Below are 23,597 nucleotides of genomic sequence, written 5' to 3'. Positions count from 1 at the left end.
CTACAAGGCCTTCCATGCCTGGGCCTGCCTCCCGCCACATCCTGCTGCTGCTTGCTACAGTGGCTTTCCCATTTCATGTTCTTCCATGCAGCTGAACCACCGCTCTCCCCTGGAAAGTTCTTTTAGATCTCGCTAGGTAAAAGGACCCAATTCTACTATACTGTTTTTGTCAGTAACCAAGTGTTAAAGGCAGGAACTGGGTGTCAGACATCATGAATTCCCCTGTGCCTGACACAGTAACCGACACTGAGAGATAGTCCTTAAGTTCTCATGGAGTGCAGAGACTTCTCTTATGGTGCATTAAGAAAGTGGATTCAATGTCAACGAATTCACAGCACCGGACAACCTCACTGGGAAGTAGGGGTAACTCCTACCTCAGCCCTGGTATGCTTTGGGCAAAATCTCTCTCCCAGCAAAGTAGCCTTCCAACCAGAAACTTCTGAAGCCCAGAGTCCTATGTAAAGGCAGACACACCCTCCCTTATACCCACTTCAGTCCCCAGGAACCCAAAACGAAGGTTCAGATTTTGGCAGCGCCCACACTGTTGGCGTATAACCAACTAACACCACCAATTAATCATCTTCATTAGGTATGATAATAACCGTGAGAGAAAAGACTAGAAAAAGATTTTGCCATCAAAATGTGCTGTGCCCATATCAAACGTTCTAGTAGCTCATGAGATTAACCTGCCTGAGATCAGATCCTCCGCACACCAACCCTGCTGTACTGGCTGTCACTGAACCTCTGGATGGTGTCAGAGAAGCCAAGTGTTCCAGCAGGGGAAGCAGCCAGACGCAGACACCTGACCCAAATAATCATCATGAACTTAATTAACGTCCTCTCATAGCAGGGAGACCGTGTAACCAAAACAGCACCTGAAATACGATGCATCCATCAGTTATAATTCCCAAGTCCCTAAGGAGATGGTACAGATGAATCATCTAGTGACGCCTCTCCTAAGTGGTTTCAGGTTCAAATCTCTTCTTGACTTGATGCCCCAGCCGGGGACATTCTTCCAATCGCTGGTTGTCAGCTCCAACCTTCCACTTGGCTAGTCCCCAACCTAACAGTCTTTCCCAACTCTTTATCTTCTCCCCTTATTACAGTCTAGTCACTCAAAATAAAGCCACAATGTGTACAGAACCTGACCACCTTCTTTCGCCTCCACAACCTGGTTCCTGCAGCGGCCACTTGACTGTCTCCTGTTTTTGCCCCTCCCCACCTTTGGTCTACCTAGACACAGCATCCAGGAAGACAAACCCCTCTAGTCCCTCTCCCCTCAACACCCTTCTGCTTCTCTCCGGGAGGCCAATTAGAAGACACCCTTTGTCTTAGTTACGTTTCCTGTTGCTGTGATAAAATCCTCTGACTAAAGCAAGTTCAGTGACTTTATTCAGCACACAGGTCCAGGGTGCAGTCCCTCATGGCAGGGAAGCCAAAGCAGTGGGAGCCTGAGAGCTACCCACGTTACATCTGTCAAGCTCAAAGAGAAAGGAATGTGCACTGGCTGGGGTTCCCCTTGCTTCTCAACTCCTGCTGAGGTTCAGAATGGCCCTCCTTGGGAGTGGTACCACCCACGATGGGTGGACCCTCCCCTCTCAATTAACATAATAACTAATCCCTCACAGACACGCAGACAGGGCAACCTGAACTAGACAAAATTTCCTTGAAACTTTCACAGCTGACTTTAGATGGTGTCAAGCTGACAGTGGAAACTGACCAGCACAACGCTATTTATCACGACAACAACCAAGTGGTGCTTCTGCATTTCCTCCCTCCTAACCCCAGGCTCCTGATTGTTTTTCCTTTTTATACAGCAGCTATTATCATCTAACATTTTATATAACTTAATTATGTGTTCTTTGTATCCTTTATTTTCTGAGTTTTTTCCAGCTAGAATGAAAACTCAATGAGAGAAGTCTGAATTCTTCACTGATTATCCAGAGCACCGAGAACCGTGCCTAGTACACGGATGAATGTGCCTCGCCAATCTCCTATTGGTAAGTGCTAAGTTAAGAGAAGTTCATCTAAGTGACTATGGGCATCGGTTAGAACCAGGCACAGACAAACCATGCCACAAAGCCCACACAGAGGCTGCATCATGTAGTACAAACCGATCCTTAAAGGATGGGTGGGATGTGACCCTTCAGAGCTAAGGACGGGTATTCAGGCGGAGGCCAACAGTGTGTCTCTGGCCACAGAGGCAGCATGGAGGAGAGCAGGACAATCCATGAGGCACAGGGAGGTGGCTGGGAAGTGGGCTGAACATGTCTCCTTGAGCCACGGACTGTAGGGTGAAGAGAAGAGCTCTGCTGTAGGCAGTCTCTGGTATGATGGTTTCGATGAGAAGGCCCCCGCAGGTATCTGAATACTTGGCCCCCGTCGGAGGAAGGACGTCTGGGGAACTGGCTTTGAAAGTCTGTAGCCTTGGTCACCTCCAGTTTGCCCTCTGCTTCCTGTGCCTACTTGAAGAGGTGAATGCTCAGCTTTCTGGCCTGGCTGCCCCTCCACCACACCTCCCTCGCCATGACGGGCTCTTATCCCTCTGGAACCATAAGTCCAAGAAACTCATCCTTTGATAAGTTTCCTGGATAATATTTTATCATAGCACCAAAAAGCAACTAATGCACTGGGATGAATTGGAAGTCTTGACTTTCGTTCATCCACTTCTATAATAACACAACCTGCGACTTCTTTTGCAAGATGTCATCAGCTTTCAAAGGCTTCTGGGCTAGGCTTGAACATCCTCCACACTCAGACCTGTTTAGGGTCTGACACTAGTGTTGACCCTTGCTCCTTTCCTATCTCTTTATTCCTAAAGACTGATAACACCCAGCTCGACTCCTCATGTGTTAAGCTGAACTGGGCCCCAAGATGGAGTCAGAACCAGGAACCTGGCAACCACAACCCAGGGGGGCAGCATACTGGGAAACAAACTAAACCACCCTAGTTTCTTAGTGACTACCTGACTCTCGTTTTTAACAATGCACCCAAGTCATAACAGCGATTTTCCATCACAGACAACCAAAAACCTGAAAAACTCCTAACTGAAACTGCCCCTGCCACGGCACCCACTATTGACTCACCCCCACCCACTTCTGCCACAGCCTCACCACCCCCTTTCTCACCTCAGAGTGGTCTCTTGTGGCTCTTGTCTTTTCATGGACTAAACAGCTTGCACTTGAGCCTCCTCTGGTCATACACCTCTTCTGCCTCCGAAGCTCATCCAGTCTCCTTCCCCCACAGAACCCTCCTTGGCTCTTAGGTCATTGCTTGTGCCTGCCTGCTTATCTGCAGGACATGCAATGCCTTCACAGGGCCAATGAGCATCTTGTGTCCTTCGGTGACTTCTGCTCTGCTAGAGTTTGGGCCAAATGCTCTTTCTCGAGCAAAGCCAAGAGGACCCAGCACAACCTCCTGATCACCTCCAGTTGCTGAAGGCACCACCACTGGGCACTGTCTTAGAATCTTCAGAGAAGGTGCTAGAGGTCAATTCTGGCCTCTCCTGAAGATGGTTGGAGGGGGGGTATGCAATATGTAGGAAGAAAGAGCTTCCAGTTCTTTCTCTAACCAAAACGTACCATGCACACGGACAGTTCCCTGCATGGAAGGGAAGTCGGCACTCATGTAGAGTCCCACCCTAACTCCTACCTGGAAATCTGACGGCAGCTCTCGCTCACTCGGGGAGCAGCAGACACAGAATTATCTCTTTCCCATCATCCCCTTCACTCTCCTCATAGGTGGATATCATGAGAGACTATCCTCATTTGAAATGTCTTCCTGTCCCTCCTTACAGGACAGCTAAGTAGAGCACAAATATAATTTATTGATGATTACATTTTGCACGTGTGTGGTTTTGACTATCGGAAGTGGTTTTTAGTGGTTTTCTCTGTTCAGTAACCCTTCTCCAACAGCTCTGGGCTAGAGCCGATTGTATGGCCAGAGGTGTGCCTTCTCTTGGTAAATAACACCAAAGAAGGTGATGATGGGCGATCCATAATTCAGTGGAAGAAAATGTCTCCTCGTGTCCTCCTTTCCCACTGGACGTCTATCTGTTCCACATGTGCTCTTCGGAATGTTGGGCAGGGCTGAGAAGACGCAAAGGTATCAGGCAGTCTCCTATAGGCTGTATTTGCTCCTGCCCACTGAGGGAATGTCTAGTGTGACCCCTCCCTGCAACAAAATCTAAGTAATGTACCAGCGCCTCCAGGGTTGAGGCTCAAGTCTAACTTCTCTGCACAGCCTTCAGGGTTTATCTCTCCCTAGGGAGTTTCCAGGTTTCTTCTGAGAAAATGCAGTTAACCCTTAATGTCCTGTGCAAGGGTCATATCCTGTAGTCCACATCAAAGCGCTTACTTGATTCACATGCCTCCTTGAATCTAAGCGTGCCCCTGGCCAGCATCATCCCCATAGGTGGAGACCAGGAAGTATGCAAGCTTACTCAGGACAAGGGGTACGTTAAAGAAGAAACATCTAATGAGCTTGTGTCTGAGAAGAACTCAACAGGATTCTGGATCTAGACTGTGGTAGTTTTGTCAACTCCACACAATCTAGTCACCTGGAAAGTGAGTCTCAGTGAGGGATTATCAGCATCAGGTTGGCCTGTGGGCCCAGCCATGTGGGGTGGGGTGATTCTCACTGTGGGGTGGTCCTCCCCACCTCCCTGATGTCACTGTGGGGTGGTCCTCACTGCCTCCATGACGTCAGTGTGGGGTGGTCCTCACTGCCTCCATGACGTCAGTGTGGGGTGGTCCTCACTGCCTCCCTGACGTCACTGTGGGGTGGTCCTCACCACCTCCCTGACGTCAGTATGGGGTGGTCCTCGCTGCCGCCATGACATCAGTGTGGGGTGGTCCTCGCCGCCTCCCTGACGTCACTGTGGGGTGGTCCTCACTGCCTCCATGACGTCAGTGTGGGGTGGTCCTCACTGCCTCCCTGACGTCACTGTGGGGTGGTCCTCACCACCTCCCTGACGTCAGTATGGGGTGGTCCTCGCTGCCTCCATGACATCAGTGTGGGGTGGTCCTCACCGCCTCCCTGACGTCACTGTGGGGTGGTCCTCGCTGTCTCCATGATGTAAGTAGAACGTATCTGGACGTGGTGATACCACTCCTGGGTTTGAGGCGGGGGACTGCAAAGAAAGCTGGCTGGGCACTCATCATGCAGGCGCTCATCACGCACGCATTCATGCACACACAATCATCACGAACTCGCTCATCAAGCACGTGCTCATCGCTCCCTGTTCTTGACTGTGCATGTAACACGCTGCTCCAAGTTCCCTCCTCCTCTAACTTCCTGGGAAACTGTCCTGTTCCCTGGAATCCAGAGTTGAACCCCATTTCCCCAAAGTTGCTTTCTGTCAGTATTTTAACTCAGGAACAGAAAAGACACTCAGACGTCAGTGTTTTCTACCTATAAAGTAAAGACAAACGAGGACCCATGTGAAGAAGCAGAACTGCAGTGCCCACGGCAATGAACACATTATCACCCAGGGGATCTGCAGGTTAAGAATAGGAAACTGCCTGTGTGTGCATGCACGTGTGTGTGTATGTGTGTACGTGCATGTGTGTGTGCATGCACGTGTGTGTACGTGCATGTGTGCATGTGTGTGTACGTGCGTGTGTGTGTGCATGTGTGTGTGCGTGTGTGCGTGTGTGTGTATGTGTGTGTGTGCACTCACAGGCCATAGGTAAAGGTGCAGTACAGCAGGCAGCCACAGCACAGGGAGCTGAAGCAGAGCTAAGCGCTTCCTTTCCCTCAGGCACTGCACATCCTGCCCACAGTTCTGGGACAAGAGGGGAACAGAGGAGGCCACCGCTCCTGTGCACCCATCTGGTGGAGAGCAGCAGCACGCTCGGCTCGAGGCTTATTTCATAGATGAGCTCATGCTGAGAGGGAAGAGTTATGCACAGGGAAGCAATAGCCAAGGGGACAGAAAGGATATTTCATGTCCCCAAGATGGAGGAAGCCACTAGACCAAGGTGGTAACTGATGGGTTCCGTTGGTGGAAAAACCCAATCTCACCTCAAAGGAGATAAGAGCCAGTTTATCCTGGAGCCAAATGTGAGTGACTATGGCCTGAGAGCACAGATTTAGGTTACCCCAAATTCCATGGTCCAAAGTGGCAGCCGTTTTATAATATTTTTATAATAACGGAACCAACTTAAGACACTTTTCAGATATATTGGTGGAAACATTAGGTGGGCAGGTTAAAGCAGAACCAGGAAATCTCTGTCGTAGGCCTCAGACGCTATGTGACAACACTCTTAGCCTTTTGGTTGATGGAAGCTAGGAGTCTGTTAATACATTCTAAAAGAGACATGGGGAAGGACGGCCACCTACAGGCCTATGAGAGAGCCAGCAAATCCTTCCCTCAGCCCTCAGGAGGAACTCACCCTCCCAATGTCCAGCACTGTGCCTGGACATAATAGATGATTAGGAAAGTCTGGGGTGTTTTGTTTTTGTTTCTGTTTTTCCTGTTAATGTTAAAAGCTCCTTAAATGCTTTTTTACCCAATTCCTAAATCTGCAACAAAAACACAGACCAGGTTGAGCACCTTTGATATTTCTATTTATGTTTAGACATTTAACTATAAGTGTGTGTGTGTGTGTGTGTGTGCGCGCGCGCGCGCGCGCACACACACACACAGTAGGGAGAGAGAGAGAGAGAGAGAGAGAGAGAGACAGAGACAGAGACAGAGACAGAGACAGAATGTGTTTCTGTTAGTGGGTGGCAGGGAAAAAACTGGCATCATGCCAGCATCACAGCTGATGTTGGGTACTATTTATAGAGCTGGCCATGGTCATGTCAGAGCTTTAAAAGAAGCCAAACATCTGGGCACATTCCAAAGCAGGAGGAAGGGGCAGCATATCCTCACACCCCTAGCTGAGTCTCACAAAAGCTGCAGTTTACATCTGCTAAACATAATCCCATGCCTTGGAGCTCTTAGGGAGCCTCACTTTGAACCTAGTATAAAGACAAAATCACATAATAGCCATTTTATTATCAACCCTCAAGCAAGCTCTGGAGGGAGTGAATGAATTGTTGCTGGATGGTAGGACAGCTCAGCTCCTAAACAAAGAGTCACATGCTATGTGATAACACTCCATGAACAGTCAGTTGGTGGTGGGGGGGTTCCTTGAACAGTCACCAAGTTGGGCCCCAAACTCACTATGTTGTAAGAATGAAATTAAGAAGAATACTTAAATGGATAGAACTCTTAGGACTACAAGGAGAAAAAAATCAGGATTTCTAAAATATTTTACAGAACTAAAGCAAATGTACCCTATTTTCAGCATAATCAATCAATCCTTGAACAGTCACCAAGTTGGGCCCCAAACTCACTATGTTGTAAGAATGAAATTAAGAAGAATACTTAAATGGATAGAACTCTTAGGACTACAAGGAGAAAAAAATCAGGATTTCTAAAATATTTTACAGAACTAAAGCAAATGTACCCTATTTTCAGCATAATCAATATGTCTTTAAAACATTTTCAACACTCAGACATTTTGAAAAGAAATAGATCTCAGAACTAAGTTGTCCAACTTACATAAACAGTAAGCTCTGCAAAGGTTACAGCTTTTGTTTTCTTCAAGGAGAGATGCCCGGCCTACAGCACACACCTACGACTGCACACCCTCCAGAAATGCTGATTGTATAGAAGAGTGGTTCTATTGTACAGCCCATCCCAGCAGTACACATAACCTACTACAGAATTTACAAACACCACATTCCTGTACCACCTCCTCTCCACACAGGCACAGACAGGTGTGCTAGGTCAGAGGCATCTGTGGTACAGCCCTGGCTGGGGAGGGCTGTTTGTTTCCTGGGAGACGCCAGCTCCAGGCCTGAATGTTTTCCTACATCACCCTGCATCTCCAGCCCCCATGTTCTATTAGCATTGCGTGGGCAGGGCTGCGTTTTTGTTTTACAGAACCTCTTCCTGGCTTACAGTGACAACCAAAGGACAGGGAGAAGCAGTTTCCAGTCTGGCTAAGGTTTCGGTGGTGACTAACATGCTAACCCTGGCAGAGTCTGTCATGTCTGTGGCTTCTGGAAGTGAATGGATTTCAGGGCAGGGAGCAACTGGGAAGCAACCGTCCACTGTACTCTACTGTCTCCACTATCGCTCTTTCTTCACTCGAAAATGCTTGTTTCTAGTCCCAAAACATTATTCTCCCACTTGGGTCGAGGAGGAGTGAGAGGTGAGCGTACCCAAAGCCAGACTTACAAGAAATCCATGCCAACCTTGGTCCACAGACAGTGCCAGGAGCTAATGCACACAGATGGTGATGGAACTCACATTCTTTCTATAATTTTTTATTATTCGTGTAATAATAAATCAATAAAGGTGCATTATAAAATATTTATAAACTGTAAGAAAAACATATAAAGAAGAAAATAAAAATCACCCATAACCTCAGGACCTAAATGAAGCTCTATTCACATGCTGATGTTTCTGAGTCACATTCATGCACACACACATGCTCTTTTAGCCTGCTCAGAGGACACGCCACTTACAGCTTCACGAGCATTGTCTCATGTTATTAACATTCTTCTAATAATTTTATAAGGTGGCAAACTAATCTACTGCATGAATGTGCCACATTTATATAACTACCTTGGGGGAGTGTTCTAGATTCATTCTGTTGCTGTGATAAAACTCTCTGAACAAAAGCAACTTGGGGAGGAAGGGGATTATTTGGCCTGCACTTCCAGGTCATAGTCCATCATTGAGGGAAGTCAGCAAGGAATCCAAGGTAGAATCCTGGAGGCAGGAACCATAGAGAAATACCGCTTGCCACCTTGTTGTCTGGCTTGGTCTTCATGAAGCCCAGGACCACCTGACTAGGGACGGCACCACTCACAGTGGGCTGGGTGCTCCTACATCAATTGACAATTAAGCTAATACCTCTTAGACATGCCCACAGACCAACTTGATCTAGGAAATTCCTCAACTAAGGCTTCTCTTTTCAGATGACTCTAGACTGTGTCAAGTTGACAATTAAGGCTAATGAGGACAGAGAGTTTGGATAGTTTTCCATGAAGGGAGAGAACACCGCAATGAATGATATTGTGCACACACATATTTCCCCTCTTTTCTGATTATTTCAGTAGGGCTGAATCCTAGAAGTAAACCAAAATGTACAGAAATCCTCAAAAAACCATACTTTCCAGAAAAATTTCCCCAGTTATACCTCTGAGACACCAAGTCATATCCTTCTTCACCTTCAGTGATTTTATTGCTGGGAAAGCATCATCTCATTTCCATGTTAATTAGCATCTTTATTATTTATTGGTAGAGTTCTTATTGGTGATAGTCCTTGAATTACCCTAAATCACCACCACACAGCACATCCATGAGGCACACCCTCAGCCTTACTCCACAGGGGGATAGCTTGCCAATCCAGTGACTCGTCTGAGGTCAGATCCCAGCCTGCCTCACCACTGTGGCTCCGTGCCGACTGCTAGCATACCCCACCATTCTTCCAGGCACTTTCAGCCACTAGCTATGCTGCACTAATAACTGTGTAGAAAAACAACCCTCTTAGCACTTTAGATGCTTTGACATCACGGTGCAAGGACATTGACTATCACCTCCTGATTCCTCCTCAGCTCACTCTACCCAAACCACCATTCCACTCCCCACAACCATTAAGCCCCACACTGCTTATTTAAGGAGGAATTTAAAACAGCCTCAACTAACTCCTCTTGGGATGACAAGTATCTTGGAATTTTGTCAGCCCCAATGGGGAATATCAGTGCAGTCAAATCCTGAGAAGTAACGCTTTGAGACTCAGTGACACAAGCCAGTTCGAAAATGCAGCTCTTATAAGGGCCCATTCCACATTTTCCCCCAGAAGGAGTCAGGGTGAGAAGTCGTATCCTCTTCACATAAAGATGGGAGAAACTTATGACTAGAGAGCTTCTTGACAACTTGATGCTAAGTGTATCACCAGGCCAGCCACTGTCCATCACTAAGGAGACACACGCCACCATCCTCTCATCCTAGAGGGCAGGAGCATTTCAACGAAGTAGAGTCCCGAAAGTCACACCCTGGTCAGAACAGCAAAGAGTTGGGCACTGACCACGGAAGGGAGGCCAGAAGTGAGGATGCGTCACTATGCTGCCGTCAACAATTGCTCAGGCGTTTGTGCTGCAGAGAAGTTCTGCAGCATCTCGAGGCTCGCTGTGCTGGCTTCACAGCTCACTCTGCAGTGCATGGCCAATCATTTGTTTGATGCAGCTCAGGTTAGGAAGATGGATACGATTTTCCCACAAATCACTTGATTGGTATGAGAAATCTATGTTCCTGCAGGTCTGAGCATTGCAGGGATTTTGATCACCTTTAAACCACTCTCAATATTACAGCTCCTGCAGCTTCCAGAGCCTCTTCCCCAGGACTTACATTTTGAAAGTAGGACACTGTGTGGCAGGGCTACTTCATGCCTCTCTTTCTTCAGAAGAATATAAAACTCTCGGTGAGCAATATTTGGGAGGAAGTGCCTGAGCTTTGAATCAGAAAAACAGGTAATTTGGCCTGTTTCACTGACCACTCAAGCTCCTCACAGAAGAATTATATGGAATCCACTACCCTGTCCCACTAGCCTGTCCCATCCTTAGAATCACCCCTCACCATCCTGATGCTCCCCGTAGACTGTGAGCATTTGCTGTATTAAAGCCCAAGTTCTTCACATCGCACACTTCATCTGATCCCTACAACAAACGTCTAAGATCCATGCCAGGCACTTTAGAGCTGGAAAACTCAGATTTGGGGAAAAAAACTATCCAGACTGTTTAACTCGGGTGTGTGGAGTTACCTAGGGTTAAACTCAGGGCTCCAAGCTCCATTATTCTGTATTTTATCTAAAAATAATCCCATAATCCCCCTGGAATATGACTTAGAGAAAAGATCGAAGCCTTCCCCATTGGCCAGTCGTAAACTTCAAAATCCTTATTGCCTTTGTGATTCTTTTTGAAAAATATTTTATTTACTATTTTTATTTTATGTGTATGAGTGTATTGCCTGCACGTATGTAAGTGCACCTATGTCCTGCAATGCCTATGGAGGTCAGAAGGGGGCGTCAGATGCCCTGGAACTGGGGTTACAGACAGTTGTTAGCCACCACATGGGTGCTGGGAACTGAAGCCAGTCCCTGCAGAGCAGAACCTCTGAGCCAGCTCTCCAGCCCCAGCCTTTGTCATTCCTGCAATGACCTCAGTTGTAAGCATCCAAGACAGCTTCTTACACCCTTTGTAGCCTAGTCAAAAAGGAGACCCTTCCCAGAAACACTGATGTGTCCAGAGCCTACCTTGTGCCATGTCCATCTGCAGCTCTGCACACGGCCGCTCCTCCTCTTGGCTAGTACTGATGGGAGAACCCAAACCAGGGTGGTGGCTCTCTTCCTTAGGTTCCAGGAGTTAACCTGTACCCTGTCACAGCACCACTATCACAAAGTCCTAGGCTAGTTCTGCTGCTGAGTGGCTGAGCTTATGCTGTTCTATTTTCCAAAGCCTCAGGTCACTTTCTGTCCCTGAAATGCCACTTGCTTTTAGTTTGTTTTCTTTCTTATTTCTCTATGGACATCCAGGATAAAGAACATCCAAATAGAATAATAGAATTGTTATGCCAACATTCTCTCTTGCCCCAATACCTGAGCTGCACAGCCGGGGCCTCTTATCCTGATCTTTTCTCACTTCCTTCTAGACCATAGTAGAAGACACAAGGGGACCCAGACTACCTTCTCCATCCCACTTTAACTCTGCTAAGTTCCTTCTCTCTTTAGGGCTGTTTCTCAAGGTTAAAAACTAAAGAAGGTAGTCTTCACCTCACTGCCAGGTGACTTCATTTCTTTAAATGCATTTATACAAAAGCTACCTCAATAGGCAGGTCTGGGCCTACAGGAATTTGCAAGAGTTTTTTGAGGGCTCTTCATCCACATCCTTCTCATAGATGGACAAACGCACACACACACACACACACACACACACACACACACACACACACTCTAAACTTTGACTCAGAAAGCTAGAACAACCCCTGCCATTGTCTACAGTGCTCTCCCACTGTACTGAGGGTGTCCATCTCCAAGGCCTGCCAGGCACAGTGCCTTCACCCTCCCTCAAAGCTCTTGACCATATTTTCTGCAGCACTGAGGAAAGAAAGCAACCAAACAACCAAAGGAGTCCCCGCCCCACATGTTCATGCACTGCTGCCCCAAGCCGACCATTCTTCCATCCTCTTCCCTCCACACCACATAAGGGTGGTCATGGCCACCCTCTCTACCTCTACTCCATTGTAAGAGCTCCACCCCAGGTCCCTGTGTCCCCTGAGTGCCTTCTCCACTGCACACTTTCATCCTCTTACAAAGGGCCTGTTAGGTTTGCCATCTGGAAATGCTTCCTTTGGTCCCATATACGTCCACAGTTAGCATTCCATTTCTCTGCTTCAGGACACTTCTCCATAGAATTGTTACAGGAGCCTGTGCTTCTCCTGGAACCCACGCTACCCAAGTACTCTCAGCACATCACCAGCAGTCTGCACCCCCTCCTGCTGCACCATGGCTGGCCCAGGGCAACTGCTTCCTTCTGAGAAAGCACTTCCGTGGACTTCCCGAGGCAGCCCTCTCCTCCCCTTTCCGACCGGCCGCTTCCTCTCAGTCCTGTTTTCAGGTTCATCCTCAATGTCCAGACCCAAGGTCATCAAATTCTAGTCCATGGACAGGAAGGATTTAAAAATGAAGTTTTGTTGGAACACAGCCATGCGTTATTCATTTATAATACCATTTAGCTGCTTTTCTGCTACAAGAATCGTGTTAAACAGTTGTAGGGAAGACAAGGTGGCTTATAAAACCTAAAATATTTATTATCTGGCTGTCTAAGAAGTTTGAGAACCATTTTCCTACATCAATAAATATTGCATTTCTCAAGACCTTTAGTCTTTACTGCTTCCATATCCATAGCCCTGAGTGAGCTCATCTGCTCTGTGACCTTAAATGCCACTCATGCACTAAGGACCCCAAAGTCCTTCTCTAGACTAAACCTCTTCTCTGAGCTCCAGACCCAGAACCCACTTGTGCTATTGCCACTTGACTTGCCTCACAGCTCCCAAAACAAACTCATCAGTCCCTGCCCGGCCACCAAGCACCCTCAGTCCTCATTTCCTATCTGTCTGCAAGCCTCACCCGCATTTCCTGTCCCACCATCCCCAGCCTCCTTATTTCCTCCACTCCCCCATCATCACTCCACGGTCCTTTTTCCTGCCCTTCCATTCATCCTCACTTCCTTCCCACCACTGTCCATCTGCTTCTTAAAAAGGCTTCCCCAGGACTCCAAAGCCTTACAGGTATCCTTGAACAAGTGCTGTCAAGTCCAAGGTTAAACACGCACTAACAAATCCTACTGACTCCCTTTACAAAACACACACAGAACTTGATCACTGCCCTCAACCCCAACCATCCTTATCCAGGCTCCTAGTCTTCTGGCCGGCCTCAGCCTGCACGTGGCCGGCAACAGTGCACTCTCAGGGTGGCAGCCAGTGACCCTTTGACACCGCAGACCAGACTGCACTGCTCGCGCCTCCGCTCACAGCTCTGCAGGGTTTGAAGAGGTTTAGCCTGTCCACTGCTACTGCTCACAGCGGAAGTGTCCTCAGCTTTGAGGCCTTTCCTGGTGTGGGCTGTGGGTCCCTCGGCATCCACATAGTGAACTGCTGGTCCCCCGGCATCCACATGGACCACCTCCACTGCTTCAGACCTCTGATAGGTGCTGCTATTATAGGAAGAGTCCTCTGGACACCCCCTCCCCAAAGGCCCTCCCTGCTCCTCCGACAAGCCCCATCTTTCTGCATGCAAACATCAGTCCTCGGACATGTTTACTTATGGCCTAGAATGCTCAGAAAGGGTAGGACCTGGGGCAGCCTCGTTCACTGCTGGATTCTCACTGCTTAGAAGTGTGCCTGTTCATTCTCAATATTTGGAGCAGGGAATAAGTGAATACATACATGTTCAAAGTATTTGTCTCACATGAAGGAAGAGGAAAGAAGTGGGAAAGGAAGAGACTGCGCCATGGAAAAATCAGAGAGCAGAGCTGTATCCCAGGGTTGGCATGCCCTGAGCCAGTCACCTTCCTTGCCGACCTGCCCCAGGGAATGGACGGTATGAAACCAGTCTCCGGCGATGCAAGAACTCTGCAGTCGGAATCCTTCTGCAGAGCATCCTGAAGCCCAGTGCGGCCACAGGGAAAAGGGGCTTCCCAGAGCCAGACAGCAATGACAGACCTTAGCTCTCTCCCATCAGTCCTAGTCTCTGGAATGGTGGCCAGAGACGGAGAGAGAGAGCTGGCATAGCCAAGGATCCAGAGGACCAGGCACCAGCTTCACATCAGCTGTGTTCCCTTGTGATCTTTAATTATGCCAAGCCTCAGTTTCCCCACCTGCAAAATAAGTTGCCATGACCAAATGTTTAAAATTCTAAAGTCGAGAGACCATTTTAAACTTTTTCCCCTTTTCTTCCTATGTGTGGCTTGTCACACCTGAAGCTTGCAACTCACAACTTTAATAAAGGTCATCCTCAGGCGTGCCCTCCCGCTGAGGTATCTAGCACATCTAAATGTGCCTCTAGGGCTTCTCACTCCCCACTCTGCCCCCACTTTTAAAGTTCTGTTTTTATTTAGTGGCTAATAAAATTTCCTTCCTTGTTCCACACTTGAAAATGCCACGTTCCCAACCGGAAGGGGAGGCCAGCAGCGTGGTAGTACCAATGCCCCCTTTTCCGTGAACTCTGAAGGGAAATTACTTGTCAACAGGAGCAAAACCAAGAATATGACAGAAAGAATGGAGCCCCGAGACCGTGCCCTGTCTGCCTCCATCTCTCCCTCCCTTGGCTCCTCTCACAGCTACACTGCCCCGGGATACCGAATGCAAAGAGACAGCAACATCTGTCATGACAGGTGCCCACAGCATGCCTCACCACCACTCTAATGCAGCCACAGCCCCTCAGCAGCCACAAAGGCTCCTTGCTGACTCTTAACTCCAGACCTGTACTCCTTGAAGAAGTCACTCCTACCATCTAAACTGGTCACATTCTTCAGCGTTCAGTGCTCAGGGTCGCTCTGGGTTCCTGGGCCATCTGAGACTTCTGCTGCCCACACTGATAACTGCCTTTCTCAGCACCTCAGCCTCATGTTGTAGGACTCAGATGGCGACCAGAGCCATCCTCCTGTGCATGCCACCGTCGACTCCCAAGTCTACCAGGGCCACATAGGGTACTAACCCACACCTTTCCTTGCTGTGGACATACAGGGCCATGGGAAGCCCTTGCTTCTTCCTGATGAGGCAGGTGCAATGTGCAGGTACAATTCCCTATCCATTCCCTGAAAAGTAAGGAGAACACCTCCTCATCCACTTCTGAAGACCATGAAATACAAAACACCAGACAAACGTGAATTCTTACCAAAGTAAATAGAGCGGCATCATGTACAGGGCCCACAGGGCTCCTCATTCTGCCCTGCCTGCCCCCAGCTTGTCTGCTTTTCCTGATTATGTCTGCCAAAGCCCCAAGGTTATGCCCATCAGAACTGCCACCCGCCCTGCCCTGAGATGGTGCCCCCAGATGCCAGGTGGCCCAGCACACACCATGGAGCCGGCTGTGTCTTGCACCCTGAGCAAGCTGACTTGACTGCCCAGAGTTTATGCAACAGAGGAAACCACAGGGGGAAACAAACACATTCTGGAAAACAAGAATAGATGAAAGTCTCAGGCAGGAAACAGCCCCAGGGTCGCCTCTGGAGAGCACCCTAGCCCCTGCTCAAAGAGGGATACATGCTGGCATATTGATTTGCTCTAGACTAAAGAGGAGGGTGGGGTGGCTCCGCACTACCCCATGGGAATCTGCCAGCCCTGCAACAGCACACAGAGACCCTGCAAATCAACTGCACTACAAAGACCATGCTATCTAAACTCAACAGCCTCGGGTCTCTGCTTGCAATGCCCCTCACCAGCTTTGTACCAGTGATCAAGTCACAAGTTTCTCTGAGCCAAAATTTCTTCACCTGTGGTCCACGGACATACACTACTTGAAATGCTCAGACATGTTTGATCAGTGTGAGAGACAGGCCTGGGCTGCAGTGAGAAGGATGGGGGGGGCAAGAAGGGACAAGGACATGCAGTCTACAACTGACCCTGCACAGAACAGAGGTTGATACCTTCCTGAGGATTCAGGGAAGCACTTACTGGATTTCAGGAGCATATTTATCTCTCTCCCCAAATAGACTGAGGACATGTGCCAGTCTTATTACTGGGAGCATGCTTGAACATCTGTGGTTGGAATGCCTAATTTTAAAAAATGTGGTTTCTGATTTGTAAAATAACATTTTTCCATAGGAAATTTGGAAAACCCAAAAAGTTTTTAAAAATTAAAAATCGTGTTTCCACTGTTAAGACTTTGAAACATTGCATTCCACTCATTTCCAGGACTACACATTCTAGCCACTGTAACTGCAATTACATTATATTTACTTTTAAATCTTTACTTAATATATTACTAGAATTTTGCATATCCTTATAAATGCAGTTTTAATGGCTTCCTTGATTTCCATTTTATAGATGAGTTAAATAGGATTTAATTAATCTTCCCTACAATGTTTTGTTATCATGAATAATGCTGAAAGGACTATCCCTGATTAGAACTAGTTTACACATCTCTGATTATTTCTTTAGGATGAGTTCCTAGAAGACTCACTTACTGGTTTAAAGGGCATGTTTTTAAGACATGTCTCTTGTGTTTGCAAATTATCTTCCTACCAAGGTCTACAAATGTCTGTTGTCTATACTCCCTTATCAATGATGGTAGGGCATCATCATTTTTTATTTTTGATAACCTATTAAGTGTGTAATGATATCTTGGTTTTAATTTCACATATTAACTACAAGACTGGACACGTCTGCAAAATATTCTGACCATTTATTTCTTTTCTATGTGTTGGAGCTGTTTATTCATAGACCTCCCCATTTCTCTATCAACAGAAAGACGTTTTAAAATGATATGTAGAAAAAAGAGAATTAGTCCACCATTTCCTTTGGTAATCCTGTCCCCATATCTAGTGGTCCCGACCTGGTGGCGAGCACCTTTCCCCACTGAGTCATCTCTCTGCCTCCTGAGTCTGTCGCTTTGATGCTGATTCCAGGCTGCTCTCACCACCTCTCACCTGCCCCAGACTGGGCCTTGCTTTCTCGCCCTGACAGATCTCACCAGCTCCCTACTTGGCAGCCACTGGGGTTATGGTTCCTGAATCTGAGTGAGACTTTGTCATTTCCTGCCTGGAACCCTTTGTCTGCAGCTGGACCTTCCCTACCTGGCAAGAACTCACATCCCCTGCCTCCCCATCCCCTGAACACACTTCGTATGCTTAGATCCAGGGGCACCCAAGTATAACCAGCACACTGTACTGTTCCATGTTCCTGAGCTGTCCCAGAAAGGGTCTCCTCTGCCACCCACCCCACCCCACCCAGGATCCCTCCAGGTTCTCTCCCATATGGCTGGTGCTTTACCCTCCTTCTGCATATAGACTCTCGGACTCCTCCAGCTCCTGTCTCCTCCAGAGCTCTGTGCTCTTGAAGCCCATCGCAACACCCCGGAAACCCTGCCCGACCGGCCCAGCCTCTGGTGCCTGCTAAGTTCTCTTTCTTTGGCTCCTCCACACCTTCTGTCTGAGCTTTTTTTTGAACAGACACCCTGCCTTGTTGCCTCTGGGACTAAGGATTTATTTTATGATCCTCGGTTCTACAGGACTCAAACACCATGAGGCAAAGACCTCCACAGCCACTGCCTCGTTGTAGGAAGTATGAGGCTCCACCTCTAACCCCACAGACAGCCAGGCTTTGCAGCTCGGGATAGCTCCCTGAGTCCGCTCTCTAACCTCCCTTAATACTCCTCACATATAGACTTTTGTTCTGTTTATTAGAGTGAGTGAAGTATTTATCCATTGTGTACCTCATGCCATGGGCCTCATTTCATTAGCTCAATGAAGAAGTTGAGTGGCTATCTAGAGCCCCTAACCATTACAAGACTCCAGTTCACAACCTTTTGTGTACTGCCCTGTACACCCCCTTCTTTCTGTCCTACATCCTGGCAGAAATGCTACCACTCAGCCTTGCAGCAACACTGCAGAGCCCGTCAGAGACGGCAAAGCAGCCTCTTCCCCACACCTTACAGGAGACAGAAGAGTACTGTGTAAACCTGGGAGCACGCAGCCGTGAACACTGTGGGTAACAGGTGCTATGGAGCAGGCAGAGTGTCAGCAACTGGTGTCAATGGACACTGCTCAGCTGAGGGTGTCTATTTTTGCCATTCAGTTAAAGAGATGTTAAGAGCCCAGCAATGCAAATTCAAACTGGAAATGAAATGAATGAAATGAGCCACAAAGAAAATAACCCCGGCTCTGGAGCTGGAGGACCTGGATTCCGGCCTCAGCTCTGCCATTCCATCCTCACAGGGTGCTTCCAAGCCCTCTAACCTCTCCACACTCATTTGCCAGGTCTGGAACTAAAGATTAGCGTCGATGAGAGGTCCCCAATGGGGAGAATCTTCCCTCCCATCAAGAGAGTCGCTAGTTCGGGGCACAATGAGGCTGCTCCACCCTGAGGGTTGGCACAGGTCTGCTGTACTCCTTTCTCATGGATCTCAGCCACTTCAACAGCTGCAGAGAAGGGTGAGGTTTGGGAGAGAACACGGATTCTGACACTTGGGGAGCACTGCCTTTCACTAACACACAGCCATTTGGCTCCTCCTCCAGCTAAAACCTCCAGTTTACCCATTTCTTGAAGATTATCTTGGAGGCTCACAACCTTCCCTTTTAAAAAAAACTCTGGCTGATGGAAAATTCTTCCTCATACCTAATCTAAGTCCATCTGCTGCAATTTCTGTCTATTTTCTCTCATTCAATTCTTACTGGAGATGGAGAACAGCTGGTCACCATCCTCCATATAACATCCCCTCCTAAACCAGAATCAGTTATGACATCACCCTTCAGCCTGTTTTTCTCCTGGCACATCATCCACCATTCCTCCTGACCTACCCTCATGGATTCTAGCTCGGAAAGCATGGCCAGTCACCGGACAGCATCAGAAGCTGCTGCTGGGCTGTGGCCTCCACAGCAGGAGGTAGACTTCCTGGCAATATCAAAAGGGAAGGTCACAGCAGGAAGCGTCATGGGAGAACACATCCCAAGTCTTACAGGAGAGGGCACCAAAAGTCTGAAGGGCGAGTAAGTGCGAGGCACAAGATTAAATCCCAGGGCTCAAGAGGTCTCAAATTCCAGACCCATCGTCTTTTGTTTCCTTTTTCAATGCCATGATAATCACAGCCAGCCTTAACTGAAATCTAAGGACCACAGTTTCTCAGCTCTGTCTGGCATATGCCTGAAATTCCACTATATGCATCTATGGCTTCCATTAAGAATTCAAATACCCTGCGGGTACAGCTCAGTGGTAGACTTCAAATACCTCTGTAAGTGGCAACACTGTTAACTGTTCATACCTTAGTACTAGTGAGTAGATTTGATCTTTTCCATCATTGATAGATTTAAGAGTACAAAGAGAACAAAGGAACAGGGAGAATGGCAGACAAACCACACTGCTGGTGTTTGCAAGGTCAATCCCAGGTTGAGCAGTGGAGAGGGTGTGGAGGGGCTGAGCCTCAAGAGAGTGGAGCAACAGGGGCCTACACCGGGTAGGAATCCCCTATGCCCTGGCACATCTGTCCTGTATGCTTCATGCAGGTCAGGAGCACACCACCCAGGCAATTCTGGGAGCTCTGCAGTGGAACTGAACTTGGTGATAGGATTACCTCATCGCTCCCACAGGGAAGGCTCCTGTGGATACCCCAGCGTTCCTGAGGTCTTCTGTTAACTCTTTCTGAAATGAAGTAAATAGGGTGTCTGTGAGTAAATCTCACCTAGAGTCCTGAAATTATAGGAATAAGTAGAAAGGAGGAAGGAAAGAGAAATATACCTACTTGTCAAATTGAGTAAGGTACCTGCTTCCAGTGGACTAACTTCCCAGGGGGCACAAAAGAAGGAGATGTGAGTGTAAGGAAGAGTCTGATCACTGCTTACTCATAATTTTGACTTTGAAATTTTCCTAAACTAAGACCGAGGAGGATAGTAGACAGTGACGTATTTCAGAGCTTGGGTTTCAAAAAGGCTTTCTCCATTTTGAAAAACAGGAGCACGCTGTGCCTCAAACTTATCAGCTTTCAGGAGTGTTTCAGACTGGTTCAAACCCACAGACACACCCTTCCTGAGGAGCCAGGGAATTCATATGTCCACCAAGAAAAAAAAGACTTCAGGATGGCATTTACCCAAAAGCCTAACCCAATAAACGTGCTTATTTGATTTCCTCACAACCAAAAATTAAATTTTACAATGGAAGACAAAAAGTCTCTTCTCTAGTACAAATTTTAAGGTTTTCAGTCCAGTTTCAGGGGATCATTTTCTTTAACAGCAAATCTGCACACAATGATGAGATCAAAGCACATTGGCAAAGAGACTACTTATTGACGTGTTAATCATGAAAAGGAAGGACAGGAAGGGTGGTGGGCACAGAGGGCCAGAGAAGCAGAGGAGTTTGTTATCTGCCACGTGAAATCACACTGGCCTTGGAAGGGCAGAAGGATGCAACCCTTCCACACCAGTGATAAAAATGCTGACTGGCCAGCTGGGGAAAGAGGAAAGCACTAGATATCTGCATGACGCTCATCCAGGGTCTGGCTAAAACTATCATGTTCGATGAAATGACAACCAGCAAATTTAATTTCCTGAGCATCAATCTGTCCTTTTACACACAAGCCCCTAGCTTCACAAGGAATTAGCCAGCTTCACAGCAGTGATAAAATTCTCCGAACTGCATCACAGCAGAGGTGCTGGGCCCTGGATTTTGTGGCCCTCCCAGTCCAAGGTGAAGTTGCCGTAAGGGTTGTTTGAGTTTTGTTAATTAGCCTTTGGCTCTTACACTTTTTTTTAAGCTTAAGTTATTATTTTAATGATCTCTGTTCCAAATGAGGAAATGGAAGGAAGAGGAATGAGGAGGAGGAGAGAGAGAGAGAGCAAGTGCTCTAGTGTGTCCCACTTGTACTCTCCAAAGCTCCCTGTGCTCCCTCCCCTACCAGCCTTTCCTCTGAGCATGAGTCACCATCAGGAGCTGTTTTAAAAGCCTTGCTTTGATGTTTTCAGTCATGATAGACATCCAGGTAGCAGATCCATATCAAATGAAAGAAGCCCCCAGTCCAGCTCCTGGTTTCTGGCCTGTGACACCTTCTAAATTCCAAAGCTTACCTAATTCCTACTATCTTCATGAAAACCAACGGGTCTGCACTCTAGATTCCCAGCCCCAGGTCCTAGGTGCTGCCTCCCACGATCTCTCTGGGGTCACATGCTCTAGACCGCAGAGAAACAGGTCCTTCAAACTGGCCCCCAACAGCCTAGGAAAGTTCAGCTCCTACCCAGGCTCCTCGACACAAGAAGCCGCGCTGGACAGGGCTGTGGGTTTGTTCTACCTGCTTCAACCAGCGTGTCCACCAGACAGGACTAAGGGTATCCAGACCGACAGTAACCACCGAAGCCAGGCAGCTACTTCTACAGCCACCGGGAACAAAGCTTCAACAATAATAGTACCCACCTAAAATAGCTGCCCGAAGGAAGTAGAGGACCTGTTGTGTGTGGTAGTAAAAGAAAATAAGAACTGAAAATGGAAAATGATTTGCGGAGCAAGAGAATCCAGGCCAGTCACTTGTACCTCTGAGGTGGGAGGAGAAGTGTCACAGGGAAAGTGGTGCCCTCCCCCAGTGCTGGCTCTCCCCAGTACTCCTAGCCTTCAGTCTGGAACAGAAATCAGAGGGAGGAAATGCACCTGGATCCCCTAACCCCAAAGTCCCAACCAGACTGTCACCTGGGATGAGCAGCTTCAGAGTATCTAGCAGGTATAACCGGAGGCATACCTGGTAAAGGGCTGTGGGGCACAAATCAGGAGCTGCCAGCCAGAAGGCAGGCAGCTCAAGGCTAAGTGCATCACCTTCTCCCCCCACTGGGAACACCACTTCCTTAAGGGCCACTTACCTGACACTTCCCTGTGGCAGAAGCTGGCAGAAAGGAATTATTCTCCAAGACCAAAAGTGGGTCTCAGTGCAAGTGAGCCCTATGGCCCAACAGAATGGACCGTTCAAGATGCTGCTGACCTGAACCAACTGCGGGCCATGGTGAGCTTCTCTACTCGGGGAGCACTTATTAGAAGAGTTTGGAGAGTGACTTCAGTACCATCTCCCTGTCCCAGATGCACCTGTGCCCTTAGACAAAATCAGTCCTGAGCAGCTTACCCCTCCTGCCGGCCTTGCCTCTGAGAACTGGCCCCTGCTCTGGGAGGGGTGTAAGGCACCCTGAGTCAAAACGCATCTCCACCCCCACTGTTTCAGGACAGACCAAACCAGGAAATTCTTCCAGAGTTTTCAGGAGCTAATCAATGAAGTGATTTCTTTTCCTCTGACAACGGTTGGTGTCTCACCAAGTTGGGTGGCACAGAGATGCTTACAGGGTCAAAGAGGACAGATTTCCCCACCTAGGAAATTTCTTTTTTCCACCAAATAAGATGAATGGAAGCAGACTGATCAAAGGGAGCTCAGGAAAAGGGGACAAAAGTTTGAACAGGAGCTGGAGTTGAAGGTCACAGTAGTTTGGGCAAGGCGGGTCAAGGTAAGGTAGACAGGGCAGACCCAAAGCTGGAAAAGCCAAGCAAACCTATCTCACTTCTGAGAACCAGATGGCGGAGGTGGTCGCAGTAGCATTTGGGGCCAGGAAGTGGCTGCTCCTGGGGTCCAGCCTCAGTCACCCAGCGAACCTAGATCTCCCCCAACCCTGCAGGTCGCCCAGCAGAAGACCAGACCCACCTCCACGACCTGAGCGCAGCTAATTAAGAATAGTAAACAAACCCAGCTCTTGACGACTTGACGGCGCAGAAGTTTTCCAAATTCTAGCCTTGTTTTCCTCGCAAGAAGAGGCAGTGGGCTCCCACCTTTGTCACGTCCCCCCCTAAACTTTTCTCTCTGCACCCCCTCCACCTGTGCTAACTGCGAGCCTGTGCGTGCGCGCAGCCGGGGCGCCCCCTCTCCCGGGATGCAGATCAAGGTACCTTCTCCGGGACGCAGGGAGGCTGCCTCCGGACTCCGCGGCCGGGATGGAGCACGCCGAGGATTCTGCGTTTCTGCCGCGGCGACCAGACCTCTCAGCAGCTCGGCCAAGTGTGCTGGTGAGGCACTTAGCAATTATCTGCTGGCGCCGACGCCCCGCCCCCTGCTCCAGCGATTGGCTCTTCCGGCCCGGGCAGGACTGCATTGGTCTCGGCCGACCTCACTCACGGCTCTGGCTCCTACTATTATCTAAGCCATCAAAGGAAATAATTCCATGTTTCATTGACAACCTGTAAGGCTTTCCTCCCGCCCGGGTGTGGGGGGCAGAACTGAGGGTCCAGTGGAGGAAAGAGGACAGAGCCGGAAAGGTGGAGACTATCGGGGTGAGAGAAGGGGATAGGGAGGCAGGAGGAGGGAGGG

General features: G+C 48.4%; 1 protein-coding gene across 2 annotated transcripts in view; it reads right to left on the bottom strand.

Moving 5' to 3' along the window:
* Positions 1-23,293, bottom strand: part of Zmat4 (zinc finger matrin-type 4) — a 396,947-nt gene extending 373,654 nt beyond the window's left edge. For both annotated transcript variants that reach the window (XM_017802973.1, XM_008852314.2), the window contains exon 1: positions 23,180-23,293. The gene's annotated coding sequence lies outside the window, so the exon portion shown is untranslated. The remainder of the gene's footprint in view (positions 1-23,179) is intronic.
* Positions 23,294-23,597: the final 304 nt, after the last annotated feature.

The sequence above is a fragment of the Nannospalax galili genome, unplaced genomic scaffold (assembly GCF_000622305.1).
Source record: "Nannospalax galili isolate Female #2095 unplaced genomic scaffold, S.galili_v1.0 scaffold366, whole genome shotgun sequence".
Lineage (NCBI taxonomy): Eukaryota > Metazoa > Chordata > Mammalia > Rodentia > Spalacidae > Nannospalax > Nannospalax galili.
This window is presented reverse-complemented; position numbering and strand designations above follow the sequence as displayed.